This window comes from Drosophila navojoa, chromosome 3, assembly GCF_054131105.1.
Source record: "Drosophila navojoa isolate 15081-1374.11 chromosome 3, UAZ_NAV_1.0, whole genome shotgun sequence".
Taxonomy (NCBI): domain Eukaryota; kingdom Metazoa; phylum Arthropoda; class Insecta; order Diptera; family Drosophilidae; genus Drosophila; species Drosophila navojoa.
The window spans coordinates 8,301,186-8,307,032 of record NC_142891.1 but is presented as its reverse complement, the minus strand read 5'-3'; the positions used below and the strand labels follow the sequence as shown (position 1 = coordinate 8,307,032).

General features: G+C 35.8%; 1 long non-coding RNA gene across 1 annotated transcript; it reads right to left on the bottom strand.

Moving 5' to 3' along the window:
* Window positions 1-1,297: 1,297 nt before the first annotated feature.
* Window positions 1,298-2,430, bottom strand: LOC149091680 (uncharacterized). Its single transcript, XR_016196526.1, has 2 exons — window positions 1,887-2,430; window positions 1,298-1,830 (listed from the first exon to the last, which is right to left on the bottom strand). It is a non-coding gene; the product is annotated as an uncharacterized LOC149091680 (long non-coding RNA).
* Between the last annotated feature and the right edge of the window lie 3,417 nt (window positions 2,431-5,847).

The following is a 5,847-nucleotide window of genomic DNA, read 5'->3' as shown; positions in this document are numbered from 1 at the left end:
TACAATTAAAATATGCTTAAGATTTAACACTTTTTGAAATTATTAAATAGTGTAATAGACAGTTACATGTAAAGTTTGTTATGTATAAAATATTTTTAAATTATGTATTATTATTGTATATTTGATTTATAATATTTTAAATATTTTTTATATATTATAAGCTATTTCAGCTCTATTTTTTGGCCTCCTTTACAATGCGCGTCACAGTAATTAAAGGCTTAAAGTAAATATATATAAATACATATTTTAAATATAAAACACTTGATACTGAAGCAGGAATTATTATATTAAAATAAAAAATAAACGCATAAGCGTGTTTAAATGTCAGTTTGAGCTCTTGAGTTAATTTTGTTGTGCCATGAAAATATTTCGAGGGCAAAGCAAAATAAATTAAATGTGCGCTAAACTGTGAAAATAAATGTAATGCAGCTGAATTTAAGAGAAGAGACTACAAATGTATATTAATATATATGTATACATATATATATATATGTTACAGCCCTATATAGATATATATATATGTTATATATAAATTCAGTGCTGCAATGCCATTCACACTTTTTTGTGCGCAACTTTGTTGCACAATATTTTTCACAGTCAACAAAAAAGTTGTTTGTGTTCTATATATGATTTTTTTGTTTATTTGTGTTTCGTTTCTTTTTTTGTTATTTAACTTTTTGCAGCCCAGTGAAATATGGCCACATAACAGAAAGAGAGAGTGGAAGCGTGTGAGCGCCAGAGCAGGACAGCGAATGGGTCTAAAGTTTTTAAATTGTAATATTTATATGGCTCATGGTCAAACGCGAAAAGTTTTTCTCTAATTTTATTTTTTATATTTATTATTTTTTTTTCAGTTTTGCTGGTTTTGTATAACTGTGACATGTAATTTATTTTCAAAATGTGTCTCAAATTTTCACGTTTTGTTTGTGCTGAAAATTAGTGAATATTTAAAAATATATTTGATATAATGTATAATGTATATAATATAATAATATTTTATATATTTTTATGTATTTTATTAGTTCTATTTTACATTTAAACATATATATTTATATATAATTTGAAAATTTATAAATGTTTTACATCAATGTGTATATCGGTACACAAATGTATAAATTATATTAAAATTAAGTTTCAATATTTTTTCTTCACTTTTTCTAGTCAGAGTCTCTTTAGCTAAACTTTCAACTGAAGTTGGCCACAATTTAAAGTCTTGGCCCACATAAATTTCCGCGGATTTTCTTTAAAACGCAGCGCGCTCACCTTGACACCCGTCGGGTACACAAATTACGCGTAATAATTTTATTTGCATGTTTTATTTAATTTTTCATGCCACTCTGATTACAAAATTGAATTGGCAGCTGAGAGAGGTGAGAGGTAGACAAACACGCAGTCAGTCAGTCAGGCGGACGGGCGGAAGGTGGGTTGGAGGTACCTGCTTGCTCTTCTCTCTCACCCTCCCTCTCCCTTTGCCTCTCCCACTCTCCACTTCATTTCTCTTTATCTCTCGCAATTCCCAGTTGCCATACAATTAGCATGGTCATGGCATTCAGCCCCGCCCCGTCCCGCAGCAGCAGCGCCTTGCGTTCAGCTGTTTCTAATGATGTTACTCCAACTTGAGCCCTGTCTCGACATTTTCATTTGGTTCGACATCGACGTCGTTTGCCAGCAGGCCGGGATTGTTGTTTTTCCTCTGGGCCAAGCAGCCAGCCAGCCAGCCAAACACTCCGACACAAGCCCCTGCCCCTGGCAGGAAAATTTTCGGTAGAATCATTATGCCAGCTCCGTGGTGCCCCGCCCCCTCTCGTGGGTGGCACAAACTGGGCGTAACTTAAATGCGCTTAAAATTAAATCTGATTTCATGAATATTGATTGATTGCTTTCACCTTGAATGAAAATCCGCTTTTGTTCTACTTTTTGTGTACTTCTCGCTGTTGTGCGTATCCCTTACCTGGGCCTTACCCTCGACTTTGCACCCACCCTCCCGCCTCAGCTGCTGCCCGCAGATTCGGCTTCTGCTTCTCCTGCCTCTCCTGCTGCTGCTGCTGCTGCCACCGCCTTGAACTCTTAAGTTAAATTAATGAGCTTCGGCGTTCGTTTTTCGTATTATGTAAAATTATTTGACCAAAAATAAGTTGATTTAATTGAGTGTGAGTTAAGGCCCTGACGGCTTATGCAAAGACCATTATATATCAGCCATAGGCAGGAAGTTGACTGACTTAACATGATGAGCGCACATTTTATTGCCGAGCATTGTAAATCATGTCGATGGCCAGCAAAAACAAAATCACAAAAGGCAAAAGAAGCAGCAGAAGAAGCAGCTCGACCTTGAAGAAGTCAAAGTATTTGCGTAAAGCCAGAGAAATGCGTTTCCAATAAATATCCTATCGCTATTACGAAACATCTTAGATTAAGAATTGAGTAAAACGAGCGAAAAAATATCTTAGATAAATACAAAAAAAAATATATATATATAGTCAACTCAAGTTCATTGATCAATTTAAAACTTCAAATTATTTAATATATATGTGCTAAAATTGATAAATCTTAGGACTTTCCTTTCACTTCTGAACGTGAATTCCCGAATCGTGAGAATGTAATTGCATCTAAAATAAATATATACATCTTATATATTTTTATTTACATTTTAAAACAATTTTTTCATTTATCTATTTATTTTCTTGCATCATAATACAAATAGATTCATCAAAAATAAGCAAAAAAAATTAAATATATTTCACACAATTTCATTTCACGTGCATTCTGGATTTAGTACAGGCACATTTTTTTAATCATCATATTTTGTAGTCCATTCTGCATTAATTTTTTGTAATGCGCTTTAAATAGCGATTATTCCAGATTTTCTCTGCCTTGCCTGATTTTGCACACACACATTTATGTATATATATATACATACATACATATATATATATGTATTTTACCTGCCCACGCGCAATCTATGGAACATTTTTGTCAGCTTTTGGTATTTCGCTCTTTTCTTTGCTGTTTTTTATTATTATTTATTTTTTTCATAATGCTGTTGTTTTAAAGCTTAATTAAAAGGTAATGAAACGAAAATAATTCATAATACAAAAAAAAAAAAACCGTACTTAAATGTATAAATGCTTCTGGTTGGGCCCATAGATATATGTTTATATGCTTATATATGAATACCTATATATGTATATATGTATATACTTATATATAGTCTATATATCCACGGTCTGCGCCATAACAAAAGCAAAGTTAATGAAGTCTTTAATTAAGTTTTTATCTGGAATGTGTTTGAGTGTTATGGTCATGGTCTCTCTCTGTCTCTCTCTGCCTCTCACTCCACTCTCTCCTTCTGTCTCTCTCTCTCTCTTTTCTAGTGGCCACTACTATGAAGAGCGTGTAGTTTGATGCAGCTGCCTTGCGAATGCAAAGATGGGTGCCGAAAAATAAATCCCCCAAAAACGAAAATCAGACAGCGCTGAAGCCCAAACCTCAGCCAGCGCCGCCCTCTTCCCACCGCTCCTCTCAGGGAGCAGCTAATTTAATATGTGTGGCAAGTTTCTGCCGCACGTCGCGCCCGCTCCTGCTCAGTCGATTGCGTCGTGGCATATTCAAAGTGGTAGCTCATTTTTCACATGCTGACCCTTTTTGGCCATCCTGTTGACCTTTTTTGTGGCAGCCCTAACCCACGGCGTACACCCTGTAAGGCATTTCAAATGGGGTAGATGTAGCTCCAAACTGCTGACTCTTGAGAGTATATATGGTATATATGTATGAATTGAAGTATTATAGAGAACAAATGATTGATTTATTTTGTATATCGATATTGGTATATCGTTTAGATTCAATATATATCGTACAGATATGTAATGATACTAAAAATAAAAAGTTGAACTAGGCAATGATATATTTTTATGAAAAAAAAAACCATTATACCCTTATTTCCCCATGGGTTCAGTGAATAAAAACAAGAATGAATTCTCTTTGATCATAGTCTATATAATAAATACAGGAAGGACTGTTAATCAACGAGCTTTTTAGTCAAGACCAGCCTATATTAGAACTAGTATCCTAGGCGTAGCTAGATTTTTGCTTTATAATCTTTTACATAGACTATTTAGTAATATTTTTTTTAATGTAGTAATTTTAATAGAATACAAAATATAATGAACAAAAGAAAAATGTATGTAAGGCATTAGCTCAACAAATCTATAAATAATTACAGCGCATCCTTTAGTCCATCAACCATAACAAACTCACTCACTTGGCTGGTGTTTATTTTTTTTATGGGTATTGCTACGGAGATTTGTAAATTTGTGAAGCATTTTTTAATGTGCTTAATTTTATTTCAGTTGCTCTGCTTGTATTTTCGCTCTTTTTGGGGGCCTGGCGCAGGACATGTGTTGCTGGCGAAAAACTTTGTCGTTGTCCTTGTATATCACACAAGCGGCTTTATTGGTCAGCAGGGGTTAGTGCAAGCAGCAGCAACAACAACAACAACATCAACAACAACAGCAGCAGCAGCGACAACATCATCGACAGGGCAAAGCTCAGTTAGTTTTGTGAGTGACCCAGCATTAAATACCCTCTACCATTTAGACACCCCTTTGTTGCCCTCTCTCGCTCTCTCCCTCTCGCATCCTCTGTCCCATTCTCTCTTATTGTATCGCTGAGCTCTAGCCGCGGGCTATTTTGGTTGCGTTTGGCTTAGTTTCTTTTTTTTTTTTGTTTCCTAACGTATCCGATTTTTCGTGCTTGGGATTTTTGGGTTGCCGGGCTTCTAGTGTGGGCGTGGCCATTATCGCCCATTTTGCGCTTATTTAGTACGCTAATGGGGCGTAAGTGTGATTTGGCAAGTGTTTAATGAGCTTTTCACCTTAGTTGCTTCCACTTGTGTTATTGTTTTTTTTTTTTTATTTCGTATTTCCCAATCTGGGTGAATTATGTGCCCAGGGACTGAGTCGCACATTAAACATAGATAAGCCCAAAGAGGATGTTCAACAAGAGCAATATTAATATATGGCTGAGCAGAGTTCAAGCGGGTCACTCGGACCTACTAAGCAGCTTAGCTTTGAGTCCCTTGTGATAGATTCGAATTATCCGATATAGGGCGGGGCTTACTAAGGTCAACTATAAAGCGGAACAATAGATGAAACTTAAGTAATCTCTCTATGTATATTCCTCGCTCCATCTAATTCTACATACTTAGGTGGGATATTGGAAGACAATGAATGTGAGAAACAGAGAGAAAATGCAAGAGGAGGCGAGAGAAGTTGAAAAATACAGAGAGAGAGAGAGTGAGAGACAGAGAGAGAGAGAGAGAGAGAGTGAGAAAGAGAGAGAGTGAGAGAGAGAGAGAGAAAGAGAGTGAGAGAAATAGAGTTAAGAGTGACAACATGTGAGTGAGAGAGAAGAGAGAAAGATTGAGAAAGATAAATAAAGACAGCGCTATACAGATGGCTTTGAATAAATATGTAGATGGAAACAGGTGAAGAAATTTAGGAAAGGGACAGAGAGAGAGATGGAGAGTGAGAGTGAGGTAAGTAACAAAAACTATACTAACTAAAGCTAAACTAGTTAAGGACTTAACAACAATCAGAGACTTTACTCTCTCTGCCCTTTCTCGACCCGAGTACAAAACAAATGCTGTCATTGTCTATTAAACCCCTTGAGCAATACAAGTGTTAATTCATTATAATGCAACTCGGCTTATCTTATAACTGAGCTAACTGGTGAGTGGGCTGCATTAAATATAAATGCATTTTGAAGGTAAGCTCACAGGTAACGAGCAGTCTGACACTAACTACTTTTAAAGAGCTTTGCAAGCGCAAAAGCTAATTATTTTTCACCTTC